This window comes from Cupressus sempervirens, chromosome 3 (genome assembly GCF_028749045.1).
Source record: "Cupressus sempervirens isolate cs-2001-9-10 chromosome 3, ASM2874904v1, whole genome shotgun sequence".
NCBI lineage: Eukaryota > Viridiplantae > Streptophyta > Pinopsida > Cupressales > Cupressaceae > Cupressus > Cupressus sempervirens.
Window position 1 is genome coordinate 359,055,191 of NC_143120.1, and position 21,041 is coordinate 359,076,231.

The following is a 21,041-nucleotide window of genomic DNA, read 5'->3' on the forward strand; positions in this document are numbered from 1 at the left end:
CTAAGCCCAAACTCAAATATCTAAATTGGATTTAAAGTTGTATTTCAACATGATGAGGAAGACACGCCAAATATATTATCTATAGAAAATAACAACTATATGTTATGTACAAAATTCTATGATCACATTGAAAATGAAAACGAAAGGGTTTAGAACAAATGCATTTTACCCTCTTATTTTGGTCCAATTTGAGAACATAACCCTTTATGAAATGACAAGCACAAGTGGTCCATCGCAGGAGAAACTTGGTAAATTGCCCAAATCCTAATATATTCCATTTACACACATTCCAAGTGGCCTTTTGAAATTCTTAGTTTGACCATTCCTTTAATGAACCAAATCTATAGTTTGCAAGTTACCTAACCTAGTTGAACCATATGAATTATTAAAATGATTTTGGGCCTAAATTTTGGTCTTCATAACCCATGAACTAGTTTCTCTTGTGTTGATTTAAGCAAAAATTTGTTAGCTTGTGTGTTGTAGTCTTGTATTTAAGGAAAAATACCCTAATTCCTTTTCAAACAATAGACAAGATTCTACAAGGTCTCACTCTATTACACACTATTATTTAAAGATAATCATAAAGTATCAATACAACCTGATCAACTTACATCACATCTTAGGCATTCACTATAAATAAATTCACTATAAATTTACCTCCTATTTATGTTCCTTATAATCAAATTAATTAACACCGCTCCTTTTAGAGGTAAGTGAATATAATGATAGATAAAATCTTCATAACAACACTTATCAAACTCGTTTATACAAACAAAACATAAATACGAATCATATATATTATTTGATTTTTTTCACATACACAAATTAAATCCTAATCAAAATATAAGAATGGTGTAGTTTTGATATATTATACTTAAAACACATTCAAAACAAATAAAAGATTTTGAATTCTAATTAATATTTTAATCAGAATAATAATAATGAAATATATCCAATCTATTCATTTTGCCGACAATATGTTCCTTGACATATTCCAGTCTTATTATTATTATTATACAAAATTAGAACATTTCCAAATATATCGATCATAGTGTTGGGAGGGATAGACGGCATTCTCAAAAGGAAAATTGAAACAGAAATCTCTAGCTGCTCTTTGTGGCAGACGAGAAACTTAAGAGGGCACTTGACTTCGAAGGTCGCGGGTCGCTCAAGATACTAATTATTAATATCTAACAATGAATCCTCGACCGTGATATACATTGTCCCACGTGCAGCTGGTCAAATGTACGCTTCTCATGGGCAACTTCAATATCTGAGGTTGTTTCAGATATTAATCCCACATGCAGCCAGGGAAGTGTGAGGAGGAGGAAAAGTGAGTACAAAAGAAAGAGGGAGAGGCTGGAAGATGGCATACCTTTCTCGGCCTTTTGGCTAAGATCAAGTGTAGTATCTGTTCTTATCAGTTTAATATCTGATACGTGGCTCAATGAGCCACACGATATTAAATTAATTTCTTGAGGGGGAAGACCCACAATGGTTGCTTGCTGCCAGGGCCTTCGAGCGTCGCTTCTGTGTTGCACTACAGCAGTAGCCCGGCGCACCCCACAAACCCCCCAATTCAAACTCTAAATTAAAATCTCTCATCTCTCATGTTTGTTTTCTGTCTGAACTGACTCCGCAATTGCTGATTCTCTCTCTACTCAGTGCTTTCTCCGTTTTAATGGTGTTGTCTTCTCAATTATCTGTTTAAATGGTGTTGTCAATTACAACCTCAACTAACTGTGATAGTAAAGTTGCTGTCTTTCGTGCCAGGCAAAGGAAGGAATTGAATTTAGTTGTTTTTCCGAGTGTATTCGCAGGCACCCTTGGAATATGTTTATCTGAGTGCAATTAGAGACCCATAATGGTAGCTTGCTGCCAGGGCCCTCGAGCGTGGCTTCTGTATTGCACTACAGCATTAGCCTGCCGCACCCCACCCAATGCCAACCCTAAATTAAAATCTCTCATTTCTCATATTTGTTTTCTATCTGAAATGACTGCAATCGCTGATTCTCCCTCTACTCAGTCACACGGTGTTTTTGCCGTTTAAATGGTGTTGACTCCTCAATTATCTGTTCTTTCTCCGTTTAAATGCAGATTCGAGTGATACGGTTGTCAATTACAACCTCAACTAAATGCGAGGGTAAAGTTGCCATCTTCCGTGCCAGGCAAAGGAAGAATTGAATTTAGTTGTTTTTCCGAGTGTATTCGCAGGCACCCGTGGAATATGTTTTTCTGAGTGCAATTAGAGACGTCCAGGCGAGAAAATGATTTCAAAACCAAAATTTGTCTGGAGTTTCTACTGTTACGTTCGCATAGGGAGTGGGTGTGGGAGAGGTTTGATTGGGAGTGGCAGCTCTTTTTACCTGCTTTCTGTGGGCATCCCATGTTGCTAGCGTAACTTGGTGACATCATGTTTTTATGATTGTTTGTTGATTCGTAGACATCACTACACATTCTTCCTAAGGGCAGTGACAATTCTGATTAACTTTCCATCTTCGATTTCATAGGGTACAAAGGAGGATGGAATAATGAAATTTTAGGTGGTTTGGGAAAGACATCATTAATTTATTTTATGCCTGATATTGCCAATGATGAAACTCCAGGGTTGCCAAGGGCAGTGAATCGTTCACATTGGAGAGTTATCCACTAAATGATGGGGTGGAGAGGGGATAAAGATTCTAATTTGTAAAGGCATTGAAGAGTACAGCCCTCGAAGAGTGGACAAATGGAGTGGTCATCATCGCCTAATTTGAAGAATGTTGTTTCACGATCTTGCTATTCTTTTTTTGGTTCAATGTCATCATATCATATATCTCTCACCCAAACAAGTCCTCTACATGGCAGTGTCATCATATCATGACACTCTTACACTCTCTCATTGTCACGATGGATCATGGAGTACGATCCAAAACGTTGATGGTTAAATTTTTTTTTTATACACTTCATACACAATCTTGCCCCAGAAAGATAGTTGCATAATTCATAGATTGTGGAAATTTCCTAACTGCAACACATTCAAAAATTCAACAGTTAACATGATCCCACCAAGTACCATAGTATAGTATTATTCTTGTAATGTTTGTTTCCTTTGTAATGCAATATTGCCTCCATATGCTCCAATTAGGGTTAATTACCATGCCTCACAAGACTTCACAAGCCTTCACAAGCCTTCTCAACACAAGTATATCAAGTATATTGGAGTCAAAATGAGTCTCAACAACCCCTTTCAAAATTAGTATAGTAATACATTAAAATTAGATTAAATAATTACTACAGTGAAACATATTTATGTAGAGATAGCCCTCAACTTATAATTTGAGTGAAATGCTTCAACGAATACATTAGTTTAGAAATGCCTCAACAACATTTGTCTGTGTAATATAATTTTCGTTTAGCTTAGAAATGCCTCAACAAGCTTGCCTTTGTGCAATATAATTTTTGGTTGCACACAAGAAAGGTAGAGGAAATATTAGGTGGTCCAATAGATTTAGATGATATAGCTCAGAGTAATTAGATAGTGCAAGAGCAAATTCCATTGTTTGTTAAGGATTGCATCTATTATTTGTTGAGGTAGGCTATAGAGGTGGTAGTTGGATTTGGATTCAAATTCACATTGGATAACACTGAGAAGGATGAGGAGGACGAGGAGGTTGAGTGTAATGTCCCCTTTCTAGCATTCATAGCATGATGTTGTCATTAGCCTATTTTCCCATAGTTCCGTAGGCTAACTAGGACATTAAAGGGGCTTAGAGGCCATTTGGCCTAGACAGTTTCAGTTGCAGGTCTTTCTGAGGGGTTATGGGGCAACTTTGGGCATACTTACTATTTATAGTAAGTCATCTTGGACATGGCCGAACATTCAGTCACAGTGGTATGTTTAAAATCGACAGAAAAACTTATTTATCATTGATAAGATTTGTTATGCATTGATAAAGCCATTTTATAAAGTTAAATTTAAATATTTAACTTTATTAATGCATAGACTATAGTTTGTGGGAAATATTTAAATTAAAAGAGTTCCCTTTATTTTGATAACACATTGGAGACATAAGGTACATAAAGGGAGTTATGTTTTATCCCACATTGAGAAAACGAAGGATTGAGCTCTTGTGAGAACACTATAAAAGAAATGGAAGAGCTTTTTTTTGTATGCTGGGATGAAGATTAATGTTATGTTGCTGGATATCTGATTATCGGGCTTGGAGGACGGAATCCCTCTTTGCTAGCATTCTCTTCGCTGTTGGAAGACACAGTCAGGAGGATCAAGGGTGTTTTCACTTCAGGAAACACACTGGGTTTCATTTGGGGCGTTCGCATAAAAAAATTTACAAGGGTTTGAGATGCATATCTGAAGTTAGTTATTGCTATAGTGCTGCATGAACAGTATTTTTCTACAGTCGGCATGAACAGTATTTTGCTACAGTACAACGTGAACAGTGTTGGTATCAAGTTTACTTGTTTTTCCGGCTGATTAGAAGTTTGGAGGGCTGCCAACTACATCTGCAAAATACTACGGCAACTAATTCCAGGTTTCTTCTGTCCAATTTTGATACTTTGCATAATAATTGTTGAATACAAGTCTGAATAGTTGTTGTAGCCTTTAAGGCAGCTGTAAGTGCACATCTACATTTAAAAATCACCCTTTATCAGTAGATTGAAAGAGTTTCCAGATTTTTCATATATTGTTGAATGTGTGCCAAGTGTTTGTGAAAATGTTATGATGTGTATTATGCATTTTAATGTCACTTCATAGTTGTTCGTAAATCTACTCATTGGAAAGCAATTTATTGAGGAAATCAGCTTTATGAGTTTGCATACAAAGTGTTTGACAATATTCCTTAAGTGAAATTTCTACAAGTCAAAGTTCAAATCAGGGGAGGATATTACAGTGGTATCAGAGCTATAAGTCCTGCCATCCTGTGGAGGTCTCATAGGAAATTTGGAACTGGCGGATAGAGGGGAAAGTGTTTGATGAAATGTCAAAACACTAAAATCAGAGCATTTATGTTTGAGCATGTGACAAGGGCCTTATAATCTCTGCAATACCAAAGCAAGACAAAGTAGGAGTTCAGACCTGCAAAGCAAACAGTCTAGTTCATCCGTACAGGGGGGTATAGAATCCAATCATACAAACACAACGGAGGTATTCTTTGATCAAGACAGCAATATGGGTGACCAAGATGACAGGAATACAAGATTAGGTGGAGGCAGGAATTCCGGTCTAGAGCCTGGAGAGGAAAGATTCTTACAGTTATTAGAGACCTTGGTACAGGGTCAGCGAGTAGCAGAACAAAGGGCACAAGAACAGAATCAGAGATTGGATCTTATGATGCAGATGATGGCTCGTCAAATGGGGTTGAATGCTAACATGGGTGGAGGAAATAATCAGAATGGAAATGATCAGGATGGGATACATAATGGAGATGAACAAGTTGGGAATAATTTCAGTCATGCACCCCAGCGAGCTAGGACAGTGAGTTCAAGGCCCATGATTCCTACATTTCCTCCTAGAGCTCCAGAGCAGCTCGTACCAGAGCCCCAAATTACTGATATACAGGACCAGTTGAGGAGAGATTGGGAAGCCGGAGGGCCAGATTTTACTGTTGCAATTACCTTTAGGGAGTATATGGATGTGCGGATGAAACATATGCCACGTGGACATGACAGGAACCAGAGCTATGAGCTACGGAAGAAAGTAGGGAGACTTGAGTTACCATATTATGATGGCTCAAGAAAGTCTATAGCAAGAGCTTGGGTTCAAAAGCTTGACACATACTTTCAATTGAACCCTATGCCCGAGGAAGAAGCTATTAAGTACGCAACAATTCATCTGGATGGGTTAGCACACGAGTGGTGGCATCATGGTATGGTCACTATGGGACATGCACACATTACCTCATATGTGGAGTTTACAGAGAGGCTGATTGAACGTTTTGATAGGAAGGATCCAGAACTCCATTTCAAGGAGTTAGCTCAGCTTAAACAGTGGGGATCATTGGAAACATACATTTTAGAGTTTCAGAAACTTGCAGTGTTAGTAACAGATGTATCTGAACGGAGGATACTAGTTCTATTTATGGATGGGTTAGCTGATCCGTTGAGAGGGTGGATTAAAGCTCTCAACCCTCCCACTTTGCAGGAAACCATTAAGAAAGCTCGTGACATGGATTCCTCTTCATCTTCAAAAAATAAATTTCAGGCAAAGAGTTTCCCTTCAAGGAAAGATAAGGACAGGAAACATTTTCATAAAGAGGTTCAGCCAGCTAAGGAGGAAAGTAAGAGGTTGGACAATGAGACACTTAATGATCTCAGGAAGAAGAAGCTTTGTTTTCATTGCAAGGAGCCTTGGGATTTGTCACATAAGTGTCCATTGAAAGCAAAAGCTAAGCAGATGGAGTACTTTTCAGCCGAAGAGTCAGTAGATGGAGATTCAGAGCAGTCATCCGAATCAGATGGAGATGATGATAGTTCTTCACAGGAGGAAGCACGCGGTGATAGCACGATAGCTCAGTTGTCAAGTATACATGAGGCCGTCACTTTCAGAGTTAGGGGAACCTTGGATGGACAGAGAGTTGTGGCACTCATTGATACAGGGGTGACACATAACTTCATTGATGAGAAGTTTGTGACACACAGAGGGCTACATATAGAGGAGCATAGGGGATTTAAGGTGATGGTTGCCAATGGCTTCAAAATTGAATGTACCAAGAAAATCTCCAACTTGCAGCTTTGTTTGGGAGATTATGATATGACAGGAGATTTCTTTGTGGTCAACATTGGTGATCAGGATATGGTGCTTGGGATGAACTGGATGAAGTCTCTGGTAGAGTTTACATTTAACCTTGAAAAAATGGAAATGAGGTTTGAGGCAAATGGTAAGAAGATAGTGCTCAGAGGTTTGTCAGATGGGAGACTTCGAGTGGTGTCACTCAAGCAGATGCAGAGTTTCTTTAGACATGATTAGGTGCAGTGGGCAGCAGAGTTTAGAGTAATGCCTGAGATGACAGAGTAGCATAAACAAGAGTATCCACCTGATGTACAAAAAATAATAACCAAACATACTAAGGAGTTTGGTGAGATACCTCCAGGGAGACCCCCAGATAGGGGAATTGAGCATGTTATTGAATTAGAGGAAGGGGCTAAGCCAGTTATCATCACACCTTACCGCCATCCGAAGAGATGTAAGGATGAAATAGAAAAGGCAATTAAGGAGTTGATTGACATGGGGCACATACGGCCAAGAAAAAGTCCTTTCGCTTCTTCAGTAGTATTGGTGAAGAAGAAGGATGGTACAATGAGGATGTGCATTGATTATAGGGAGCTAAACAAGAAGACAATCAAGAATCGATACCCTATCCCGCGCATCGATGAGCTTATTGATGAATTGCATGGTGCATGCTACTTCTCCAAGATTGATTTGAGATTCGGCTACCATCAAATACGGGTTAGAGAGGTGGATGTGGAGAAGACAGCTTTTAGATGCCACTATGGACATTTTGAGTTCTTAGTCATGCCCTTTGGGTTGACAAATGCCCTTGCCACTTTCTAGTCCTATATGAATAGAGTGTTTAGAGATCAGTTGAGGAAGTTTGTGTTGATATTTTTTGATGATATACTAATATACAGCCGTACTTGGGAGGAACATTTGAAGCATATTGATACAGTGCTCAGTATTCTAGAGAGGGAGTCATTATATGCCAAGATGAGTAAATGTGAGTTTGGGATGACATAGTTGTTCTATCTAGGGCATATTATTAGTGCAGGAAGTGTTCGGGTTGACCCAGACAAGATCAGGGCCATTCTAGATTGGCCACCACCGAGGAACACTTCACAACTCAAGGGATTTCTCGGGCTTTGTGGGTTCTACCACAGATTTGTGAAGGGATTTTCACAGATAGCAGCACCAATTACAGATTTGACACGGAAAGATAGTTTCAAGTGGTCAGAGAGGGCTCAGGATTGTTTTGACAGGTTTAAGGAGCTGATGAGTACATGTCCTATTTTAGTCATTCCAGATTTCACCAGGCCCTTTGAGCTGCAGTGTGATGCCTCGGGAGAGGGCATAGGAGCTATTCGCATGCAAGACAAACATCCCATCGCATATGAGAGTAGAAAATTACAAGGTGTGGAGAGAACCTACAGCATCTATGACAAAGAGATGCTAGCAATCATGCACGCGCTAGCTAAGTTCAGGCAGTACTTAGTGGGAAGCCGGTTCACAGTAAAAACAGATCATAATAGCTTGAAACATTTCTTTGGACAAAAGGACCTTAATGACAGGCAACATAAATGGGTGAGTAAATTACAAGCCTATGATTTCGACATAGCCTATGTTAAAGGGAAGAAAAATATTGTTGCAGATGCTTTATCTAGAAGGCCTCATTTGCTTGCTGTTGGGATAGTCATAGATGATTGGAGAGAGATGATCTTGGTAGAATATGCTAAGGATAGTTGGGCATCTAGCATTATTGAGGGAGCTATTCAAGATAGTCGATACATTGTCATAAATGATCTGATCATCTACAAGGAAAGGATTTATTTAGTACTCGGGTCTGCTATGAAGCAGAAGATTTTGAGGGCATTTCATGATTCACCAATGGCAGGACATCCCGAATTCTTTAAGACAAATCGGCAGGTGAGAGAGCGCTTCACTTGGAAAGGACTCAAATCAAAGGTGCTTCAGTTTGTGAGGGAATGCCCTGTGTGTCAGTAGAACAAACAAGAACATTCTTTTTCGGGTGGTTTACTACAGCCCCTACCCATACCAGAGAAGAAGTGGGATAGCATTTCCATGGATTTTATCACAGGCCTCCCCAAGGCACAGGGTCGGGATTGTATCTTTGTTGTGGTAGACAGATTGACGAAATTTGCACATTTCTTTGCAATTTCGTCTACATATTCAGCAGCACAAACAGCAGAACTATTTTTTCGAGAGGTATTCAGACTACATGGGATACCACGGAGCATAGTCAGTGACATAGACAGCAGATTTATGAGCCACTTTTGGCAGGAGTTGTTCAGGTTATGTGGAACAGAGCTCACTCCGAGTACTAGCTACCACCCCAAACTGATGGACAGACAGAGATAGTGAACAAATGGGTTGAGGGGTACTTTCAAAACTACATTGCAGGAGAGCAGAAGGCTTGGGTGAAGTGGCTACATCTAGGGGAGTACTGCTATAATACCTCTTTCCATATGTCTATTCAAATGTCCCCTTTTATGGCACTGTACGGGTATGATGCTCCTAATTTTTTGGATTTGTTATTTGGGGACAGCAGGGTGCCTAAGGCCAAGGATTCTTTGCAGGAGTGCCAAGACATTATGCGATCCTTGAAGGAAAATTTGCAAAAAGCACAAAATCAGCAGAAGCAATATGCTGATCAGCACAGGGTTGAGAGGTCTTTTGAGGTGGGAGATATGGTGTACCTCATGTTATAGCTGTATAGACAGTCCTCTCTCAAGAAGAGTGGATCAGAAAAATTGAAACCACGCTACTATGGACCGTTCAAAGTAATCAGGAGAGTGGGCGAAGTAGCTTATGAGTTGGAGTTGCTTGCAGACACTAAAGTGCATAATGTGTTCCATGTGTCATGCCTTAAGAAGGCATTGGGTCACAATGTGGTGCCTTCAGTAGTATTGCCACCTCTTGATGATGAGGGAAAGCTTATCTTGGTTCCCTAGGCCATACTTGACTCTAGGGAGAGGGTGCTTCGTAGGAGGACTATCAGGGAGTATCTAGTGAAGTGGAGGAACCTACCTGTCGAGGATGCTACTTGGGAAAATGAGCAGATATTGCAGCATCCAGAGCTGAAATTGCTTGAGGACAAGCAATTTTGGGAAGGGCGGACTGTAATGTCCCCTTTCTAGCATTCATAGCATGATGTTGTCGTTAGCCTATTTCCCCACAGTCCCGTAGGCTAACTAGGACATTAAAGGGGCTTAGAGGCCATTTGGCCTAGACAATTTCAGTTGCAGGTCTTTCTGAGGGGTTTTGGGGCAACTTTGGGCATACTTATTATTTATAGTAAGTCATTTTGGACATGGTCGGACATTCAGTCACAGTGGTATGTCGATGGTAATTGTTTAAAATCGACAGAAAAACTTATTTATCATTGATAAGATTTGTTATGCATTGATAAAGACATTTTATAAAGTTAAATTTAAATATTTAACTTTATTAATGCATAGACTATAGTTTGTGGGAAATATTTAAATTAAAAGAGTTCCCTTTATTTTTATAACACATTGGAGACATAAGGTACATAAAGGGAGTTATGTTTTATCCCACATTGAGAAAACGAAGGATTGAGCTCTTGTGAGAACACTATAAAAGAAATGGAAGAGCTTTTTTTTGTATGCTGGGATGAAGATTAATGTTATGTTGTTGGATATCTGATTATCGGGCTTGGAGGACGGAATCCCTCTTTGCTAGCATTCTCTTCGTTGTTGGAAGACACAGTCAGGAGGATCAAGGGTGTTTTCACTTCAGGAAATACACTGGGTTTCATTTGGGGCGTTCGCATAAAGAAATTTACAAGGGTTTGAGATGCAGATCTAAAGTTAGTTATTGCTATAGTGCCGCATGAATAGTATTTTGCTACAGTCGACATGAACAGTATTTTGCTACAGTATGGCATGAATAGTGTTGGTATCAAGTTTACTTTTTTTTTGGCTGATTAGAAGTTTGGAGGGCTGCCGACTACATCTGCAAAATACTATGGCAACTAATTTCAGGTTTCTTCTGTCAAATTTTGATACTTTGCATAATAATTGTTGAATACAAGTCTGAATAGTTGTTGCAGCCTTTAAGGCAGCTGTAAGTGCACACCTACATTTAAAAATCACCCTTTATCAGCAGATTGAAAGAGTTTCCAGATTTTTCATATACTGTTGAATGTGTGCCAAGTGTTTGTGAAAATGTTATGATGTGTATTATGCATTTTAATGTCACTTCATAGTTGTTTGTAAATCTACTCATTGGAAAGCAATTTATTGAGGAAATCAGCTTTATGAGTTTGCATACAAAGTGTTTGACAATATTCCTTAAGTGAAATTTCTACAAGTCAAAGTTCAAATCAGAGGAGGATATTACATTGAGGATTCATTACAAATTCCAAAAGCATTTGCATCAAGAATGGAGCTTGAGTCACATCCTATCATGTCAAGTGAGAAGGTACATGCATAGCAAAGTCCTAGGATTAGATCCTCTAGTCCTACCTCTCCTCTACTTTTTACTAGATTTGGGAAGAGTAAGATGCAAAATGTTTTGTTGTTGAATTTACTTTTAGTTTAAGAAAATATTTTTCTAATTTATTTTTGCTTCCAATTATTAGGTTACCATCAAGATTCCAAGTTTAGGGACCTCTAGATCCATATCACATAGGGAATGTGGGTGGGTTCGATCCATATCCACATCCATCTCTATTTGAGGATCCTTTTTAAGTAAATTTTAAATCAAATAAATATATCTAAACTTAGCTTGTTTCTTTTATCTACTTGTTGATTGACTCATTGGAGGCATCTCATTGAATTTTGCTAAAAAATGACATTTCTAAATAAATTGAAGCAGATTTTCAAGTTTTCATAAAGTTTTCTTCTGATCTTGACGAGTTTTTCAGCTATGCTTGGAACATTTTTACATATTTGAGTATCTCAAGTACCTAAATTTTTGCATATTTTAGAAAAGGACAATTTAGGTATTTTATTTGAAGAAATTTAGGTATTTTATTTGAAGAAACACAGTTAGACAGGACAGCAAACCTTGTTATCATTCACCGTTGAAGAGCTCAGACTCTATCACCTATTCTAAGATACATACTATATTAGAAAGTCCCATAAACGACTTTGGTCTCATAAACATTTTAAAATCTTTCATTCATCCAATCTGGTTTGGCAGGAGTGAACCTATAGGCTGTGGCTATATTTCCTGAACCCGCAGCAAACCAAACCCAGCACGAACCAGACCGGGACCCAAGAGGTCTAAGGAAGGGACTGGTAGTAGAGATTTCCTCAAACGGGACAGCTAACGGAATAATATCTCCCTCTAATTAGAGGCATTCTGGAGAAATCTCCTGAATTTATACTAACAGCTGACAAACCTGGTTGCTTTATTTTACTTACAATAGTGGGCATTTTTAATTCTCTGGAGACAGAGTACTCACTAACTGCTGCAAGTTCAATAAGGACATTGCATCCAATCCTGTACTGTCATCAAATAGATGCAAGTGCCGAGCTATCCATTCTGGTTCGTCACACACACACACACAGTCCAGCATACTTATATGGGAGACAATCTTCCTCAAAATGTTATCGTATTAGATTCATCTTCCACAGCCAAGCTCTGTAGTTTCTTGAAGATACTGTTTGACGTGGCACATCAGGCCATCTCAAAGATGTGTGCATATTGGAGTTTTACTCGTGAAATAAGTTGGAAAATCTAGCTGTTTGCAGCATTTAGAAATAATCCAGATAGAATTGTATCGTCACATATTGGTCACTAATTGAGATTTAAGGGTAGCTCTTTGAAGAACTATAAAAAAATGGTGATTTATTGCACAGAATCCTGGGTTAAATTTGGAAACAGCATCTATGGACTTCTACTGTATTTCAGCTACCAAGAGTAACTCACACTTAGAAGCCACAGTCAGGTTATGAGATAATGAAAAATACTATATGACAGGAACATTCCCTATCCTTAGTATCTCTATGCTCAAACGATGAAGCCCAAAATGCCACTGAAAATAGACGAGGTACCTTAATGCCACATATTGAATCATTCACATTATTAGTTTGGCTTTAACATTCCATGGTCAATGCTGAATCCGTTGTTCCTTTGATGAGACGAAGTATCCACCAACATCTTTCTAACTCTGAAATCAATTATAAATATTGAAAAATATAGTTAACATGTGTATATCCATATCTTCTTATGACAGAAGGCGCAGTGAATGAAACGACCTGGTTTTCTTTGAAACAATCTTTGCTGGTTTTTGATACAAACTTATAGATTGCATTGTTTAATACGGTTTAGAGCCATTCTCTGTCCGTTTGGTTCATGGAAGATGACAGGAATTGGCTTTTTTAAAATCCGAATTTGAAAAGTTGTGCGTTCGTTTCAAAATTTGCAAAATGGAATTAGCATATGCGACTTTCAATTTTGCCTCAAAACCAGGTTTTCCAAATTCCTATTAGTGGGCAGGAATTGAAAATCAAAACCTGGTTTTATTTTTTAAGGAGTGTAAAAACAATAGATTGGACTACTTTTTGAAATTTGCCTTCAACTCCAAGCTTATGCACTTCACACTGCATCTTCCCGAGTGAAACAAACAGTTTCAGTAAAATCCCAAAAATTGGAATGAAGATATACAAAACCTTGATTTGGCTAAACCAAAGTTTCTAGAAATCCAGATTTTTTAAATTTCACAAACCAAACGGACCCTATAAATCACTATCTTCAATATAATTTTGAAAAAGTACATTTTTACCTGACAAAAGCAAAATTTTATTCCAAGGCACTATTGAGATCTCTCCTTCTGCAGTGAGGGGTCTGTAACAACTTGTGCTCTAAATTCTGGCTTAAGGTAATTTGTGAGTAGCTCTGCATACATTTCATAACGGGCTGTCATTTGAAATCCCCATTTATCCTTCACTTGTCTGCAGAGGTTAAGATCCATGTCCGCAATAAGCAATACATCTTCATAGCGGGAATTACATGGAGTACAGGAAGCATCTGGTGCTGAAAAGTAACTTGAACCATAGAAATGACCAAAGTCTGCATGCTGAGGTTTTCCATCCCCGATGTAAATGGATTTGGAAACACTTCCGTTCCCACACGATTTATAGCTCCAACAAAGTAACTGTTTGCAATTGCTGCATTGAGGGCCTGCAAACATATCCCCCAGAATAAATCAGACTGAAAATTCAAATTGTCAACTGTAGTAGTTTATTCTTTTACTCTTTAATAAGGACTTGATCATGGGATCCCTATAATCACTTTGGGAGACCAGGTTCCCACCATTACAATTCAACTAAAATATAAGACTGTATTATCAACAATAAAGATGGACTCTACCAGTGCATCCATGATTCATTTTTAATATAAAATTATTCCAAGGCCAGCTAGCAACAATCTGCAACCACGCATCTAATCTATGGATGAAATTTCATATAAATCAAGATTTTGTCCTGCAGAACAGGATAGAACACACCTCTATAGGCCACATAAGTTCACTGAGTTCCCCAACCGTAACGGAGGGATTGGACACAATCTCTGCTCTATTCAGCCCAAATGCCTTCCATAACATATATTAACTCCAATCGTCCCAAAAGAAGTTTCAAACACAGGATGTCCAGTACTTCCTTCCATATGGTATGTGCGCTCATTAAAGTCACCAACTCGTGGAATGTGATTCTGCCAAGAGGAGACAACCATTTCTTTTAATCCTCCTATCAAAGGAAAATCAGACAAAAATAATTCCACTCGTGCTTGTAGAGAATCAATAATTTAGAAGCTTTGGATACAGCATGCTATATTTTACTTGCTTCTAATTACATGAAATATGCTGTGTAATGTCGATCATAGTGTCCTTCGTACCTTAGGGTATTTGCCAATAATGTTCCCATTAATCCCTACTACCACTGCAGTGTTCTCCATGATTTATATCTCTCTAGAATAGGACTAATAATCACCATGTTAGACTTCTTTGCCAGTTCCTTCAAAAGTTGAGTTGATTCTCCATTCAATGCTTTCTGCAAACTCGCACCATCTCTTTTCTCCTGTACAAAAAGCAAATGGCATCCTCCCGGCTTCCTGAAATAAAATTGCAGAATTCCAGTGTTAACTGTTACATATGTCTATTTCACTCGTATTCCTGCTGCCAAAGAGGCCTAATGGAAACACGTGTTTCTTATCTTGTCTGTAGAGAAACAATGTTCACCCCAGCAGCACCAACATTCTCAATTATCTTTTTGATCTTCTGCATGATGGCTATTTTCTGCTCTGAAAATGAAGAGTTTGTGGGAAGAACTGTGGTGGTCGCATCATCTCCGATTCAGCATTGAAACGATATGCCTTTCATGCAAATAGGTAACCCAAAGTAAGGTTAGAGCGGGGAGAATTTTAAGGCTGAAATTCAGATAGCATTATAAAGCAAAAGCATATTTTTCTTACGTCCCATTACGTACCTCCAAGTCAACTGATAATTCTTTAGCCATAGGAAGGACAGAGTTTGGCAAAGGCATCGGCTGACTTCCTGCACTTCAATGTTTAGGAAAAAAAAAAAAAACATACACAAAATCGACAAGCAGGAAATTGATAAGATGACTCGTACTTCCGTTGGAATTAGCAAGATACCTCATGTTATCGTGCTTAATTTTTTTTAGCAACACTGGTTTGACTGAATGTTAGTGATTCCATTGATAAAAACAAATTTAAAATAAACTTGAGTACTCAAAGATGAGTTAGAGCCCAATACTTATAAAAATGATATTAAATGTTGGTCAAATTCAATGCAACCCATATAATATACTAAAATCCTATAATACAAGGTCCCTAAAGAACCTGCTATACTTGAATGGTTTTGGTTTGGAACTGGATCTCCATTGGGTTCATCCAAGATCCCACCTGGAACCCTTTTGGTTTGGAACTGGATCTCCATTGGGTTCATCCAAGATCCCACCTGGAACCCCAACTTTCTTGTGTGTTCACCTATGTAATTGAATCTGTCAAGAACCCTACAAAACCCTCTCTAACTTGCATGGGCTTGGTCTAGTACCAAATATCCATGGATTCACCCGAAGTCCTGACTAGTCATCCTAGGTTTCTTGTGAGTCCTTTATAAAAGAATCCATATGAGAAAACCAAGATGCTAGAGGAGCCTAGGTAAACCTAGGATAACATGTTGCAAGTTTGGGTGCTAAAAACAAAAGCAAAAAGGGAAAAAAATCTTCCACGAGCACAATTTTTCCCTAAAGTGGGGGCATACAACTTGTTTTCTTTCGTTTCACAAACACACAAAGACCAAAATAACAATTTTGCCTCCATGCTGCCATTTTTGGGTTTTAAAGGTCACTTCATCATAATCATCATCATCATCATCTTCTTCTTTTTCTTCTACATTGGAATCAGTTGAATCACAAACAAAGCTAAGGCCAATGAGATCAGTTGCACCAATAACATTATTAGTATCAAAAAATTCAAATTGATCAAGTGCAAGTTGAGAAGTGCAGGAAGCCAACATGAGCCTTTAGAATCCACTTTCTAAGGTTGTGGATGGTGTTATATGAAGCCTAGTCAGACTCAAAGGTTAATTTTTACCCACTTTTATCAGCATAATTCTCCCACCTTCGCAAAATTTTCAATGGAGATATTGGGGCAGCTCCCATAAGCTGGGCTCAAGGGGCAACGACGCATCACCGACTAGTAAATTTGGACTTTTTTTTGACAAGGGTTGGTCAATTTTCTGATAGTAAATGGTCAAATCATCTTGTCATTATAACTTTGTCAAATTTTCAATGCAAGACATGGTTGTTTATTTATCAATGAACGATGTTATAAAAAATGAGCCCAATCTCAGCAGGAGGCGATGTCGACCATGATTTGATTCCACCTCACAAGCATCGAAAGATCTATCAATACATATAGAAACTTTGACGATTTGCAGTGGTTTTCGATGAGGTTTCCATGCCATTTTTTTACACCTCTATGTAACGTCGTCAAAACTACGATGAAATCCTAGGAGATTCCGATGACATTGCAATGTGATCAATGGAAAACGACATTGAAAAATCGATTAAAGACTATCAAAACTTCGACAAGAGCCCTATATTAAAAAAAAATTGATAGCGGATCACAATATTGTTACTATGGGCATATTGATAATTTTGATAAGTGAATATTAATTTGCATTCAAACAGTCCTTCAAATGAGACATAGCCAAATGGATGGATGTGTTTAGGGAAGTGTCAGGTCAAAAGGAAGAGTTGAGTGTGAATTGGGGGGATGTTGATTAATGATAGAGCATCATGATTTGGACCCATTCTCATTGCAATGTATGATGTTTGATTGGATATATAGTCTATAGAAATCCACTGGGTGCATTGGAAAACCAACATAGAAAACATTAAGAGGAGAAGACTATAACAAGCCACAAACTTTTGAATGCCTAGCCTTTGAAAATGCAGTCTAAAATCTTTCTCAAGAAATTATGTGTCATGAGCTCTTGACCATTTGGACAGAGGCTCAATTTGAAAGGTAGTTGTACATCATTTTTATCATGCTTGTAACATAGAAGAAAGGACACAATCATTGAATCTTTACTCTAATCTGAACACAAACATTATAAAAGAAATGGAATGATTTGATCATCTCCATTCTACCATTTTGTAAAATTTGATATATGGGTTGCAGAGATCATATGGAGAGGCATAGATGCAGAGATAAGTATGGAAGATTTTATTACCAGTCATTAATAATGACAAATTGGAAACATGAAGACTTATTAGCCCAAGTCTTGTGTTTTATTTGCATCATGATCTATGCTAATTTAAGAGCCAACACCCAAATTGATGAAGGCAATCAAGACATATTTTCTATCTGAATGAATACTAAGCTCTTACTAATGGAGTGTGTTTCCCTTAAGGGAGTGCCAACGAAGTAAGGAGAGGATTTGATCAATTTATATTAGCAGAAAGCTAGCATAGTGCCAAGACATAACATAGAACACAGAATCTAACCAAAGACTAACCCAAGCTTTTCAAAGTTTATATATGTTAAAGTTATTTTCAAAGTAGTAGAAGGTTTGTTGAACCTTTATCCTGGGAGTAATATTTTAACAAGTTTCTTAATGTCTATTGGAATAAACAACATTGAGTTATATTGGAAATTGATGATATGTGAGATCTTATTATATGGTGGCTAGGATAATCTAGTGATGTTGATGTATGGAAGCAAAAAATTAATACAACTATGCTTTTCTATTTTTGTTTTACATCACTTGTGTTGATTACTTCAGTTTGGGCTCCTTTGATGCACTCACTAATGCAAGACCCTTTCCAACACTTTTGGCTCTAACTCAATTTTTAAAATCATAACATCCTTGATATACTTACCAAACTTACATTATCATGGTTGCTATTTTCATCCCACTTTTTCAAATTTCACATTATCTACATTCACACCTTTCCTAGACATGGTTCTTATTTGTTAGTGTGCATGTTGTTAGCAAGAAAAATGGGGAACACAGATCGAAGTTTGTGAGTTCAAGTAATTTGTGTCTTCTCTATTTATACCCAGTTATACAAAGTGAGTAGGAAGTTAATCTAGACAAAACACTTGTAGTTTACAAAACATGAAAGCATGGAACATTTAGTAGACATAGCATAATAAAAAGAACTTTTGTATATTGATATTATCAAGATCAAGCATATACATCTATCTTGTCCTTATTATCTCCAACTACATTAGTATATATCTTTGTCTACCTTTGTCGTTCTTAGATTTTATAGATCTTATACACACATACATTATACGATTCCTATCTATGCCCACATTTTCAGTTACTTCTTTCATTATACAAATATCTAGTTGATGGGATGTGTTCCATCTATTATGCTTCCATTCTAGATGGTATTTTTTAAATATTAATTTTTGAAAGGTTTTGCTATTCTAAGTGCATTTGGATCTGTGATGATTGTGTTTGTACTTACTCTATTCCTGCTAGCATCATGCTCTTTCAAAACATTGGGCTTTCCTCAAGTTGGTTGTTTAGGGAGAATATCCTTGTAAATCTCCCTCTGGGGTTAGCAAAAACATTGTCCTATTATGTATTATATTGTCCGCACTAATCCATCTTACTTTCATCTGCACACAAAGAAAAGTTTAATACTTCAAATATGTTTTTTAAGGAAATTGATAACGGGTGGATACATGTGACAAAATATAACAAAAAGGATTCCAAACCTACAAAGTGACATCATTTTCCCATCTTCTGGTGCATCTCCTTTATGTCTTTGGCTTCTCTCTATCCCATCCAAAATAAGATTTAGCCACTCAGAATTGACAATGCACATGTAACTGCATTCCATATGCATGGACAACAAGTGGAGCTAAAAAGATGCACCACATTTATATTATTTTAATAGGTCTATAAGTTTTTAAAAAAAATTCATAGACCATCATGGACATTAGAACTCTATCTGCTATGACTAAGAGAATGTCCTCAGCAAGGGAACAAATAAAAAGTCTTGATTTGCTTGCATGCTAAGGACATTACCCTCACCTATGAGAGTCAAAATTACAATGTTCCTAATGGTCTATAACTTGAAATAACTAACTAATGACTTGTAACAAAAAAGAAAACCTGTTGCATTTTTCAGCTCCACCTGATGTCCTATGCATATCATTTGAGATTGCATATTGAACTAGGGCCTCCTTCTTCTTTGCCTGAAACTGAGAGATTGACACAATTAACATCTAAAACTATCTCCATTAATTTAGTCCACTCAAGCATAATATTTTAATTTTTCTTTAAATCAATTCTCAAAATAACATTTTATCAAAACATGGATTAATGAAATAAAAAAACAAGCTTTGGATTTCATGATTAAAGAAAAAGATATCTATGTGGAAATTCTTTAGTAGGAAGTTGGAACAAGAAATGGAAAGGAAGTTTGAAAAGACCAAAAAAATTCTTGGAAAAATGGAACCTAAGTACTTCAAGAAAAGTCAAAAATTGATCGAAACATTTTGATTTGAGAAAGTATTCTCCAACTTAGAATATAATTAATCAAGTGTGTGGTGCAAAAGTATGAACTAGAAAGCAATAAATATTCATCGAGGTTTGGATAAATATGAAAAGATATTGACAACTTGTTAATAGGTGAGGATCAATATAATGGTAGAGGTCATTACATTATTATCGAGGCACATAAATAGTAAAGGATATCCAACATATTGATTGCCAATTTCTCTTGAATATGTTCACTAACAGGATCAACTCATAGATAAAAAATAAAGTGTCTGATGTAGAGGCAATGAAGAGTTTAAGTGTTGCTTCAATTATTTTAGATACCTATGACATACTAGCTTTATCAACAAGAGTTCATACAAATAAAAGACAAATAAATTAGTATGAATTTGAGAATGGATATTATTTTCATTCGAAGCTATGAGCCTATGGTGGAGATTCTTAATACATACAAGACCAAATCAAACATAATTCTTTTGAGTCCTAGGGATGAATTCTCACTCATATCAACTTCTAGAAAATTCTATGAAATATCATAGCATAACATCTATTTCTCTCTTTATACATTCTCCTTATATCAGGCTTAAAAATTTTCTCCTTGTTTTTGGTTGGCTTTGTAAAGATTAATTAACCATTACTTTTCACACAAATATTTGAACATGATTAAAACCTTGTTTAAAACATGCAAAAAAGAATTGTATATTATCATGAAAGTTTTGGTAGTGACAAGGAAGCTTGTCTATATAATCAAGTAAAAGCATTGTTTGATGGACTTGTGAGACTTTGTGGTTTGGAGCATTATTTTGTTTTCAAGTAGTGTAATTTCATTTAATGTATACAAGGAAGATTTTGAGAGTATTACCAAGTGTGTAATGTCTTCACATGTTCTTGTCTCATATTCGTCATATTAGAACATGATTAACTTTTTTTTATTTCTACTCTAGTTCATAAAGGAAATAGTCATTTCTATTGAATTTACTTCCCATATTATCTTATTTGGTATTTGTGGAGTGTATATGTGTTGTTTATAAATTAGGGTTTTACCATTGTGCACGCTTATGCATAGTCTTGGGTTTTCAATGGTAAATCTAATAGGGTGTTTTTAATAAAATATTGGGAACTATTTGTACATTTGTTATAAGGGATCTGAAGTAGTAAAAAATCTTTATTTTACTTGAAAGTTTCGTTCTTAAAATATATACAAGGAGATTTCTATTGATCTCTATGCATATGATTGCCTATTAGTATCCAAACACTTAGTCATTTACTAGGCAAAGGTTGAACAATCATCAC

General features: G+C 37.0%; 1 non-coding gene and 1 pseudogene across 1 annotated transcript; one reads left to right on the forward strand and one right to left on the reverse strand.

The window, feature by feature from the left end:
* The first annotated feature begins 1,371 nt into the window (after window positions 1-1,371).
* On the forward strand, window positions 1,372-1,567 carry LOC149566477 (U2 spliceosomal RNA). The gene has a single exon (XR_016363146.1). It is a non-coding gene; the product is annotated as a U2 spliceosomal RNA (small nuclear RNA).
* An 11,950-nt stretch (window positions 1,568-13,517) lies between these two features.
* LOC149566478 (beta-ureidopropionase-like) lies at window positions 13,518-15,659 on the reverse strand (annotated as a pseudogene).
* Between the last annotated feature and the right edge of the window lie 5,382 nt (window positions 15,660-21,041).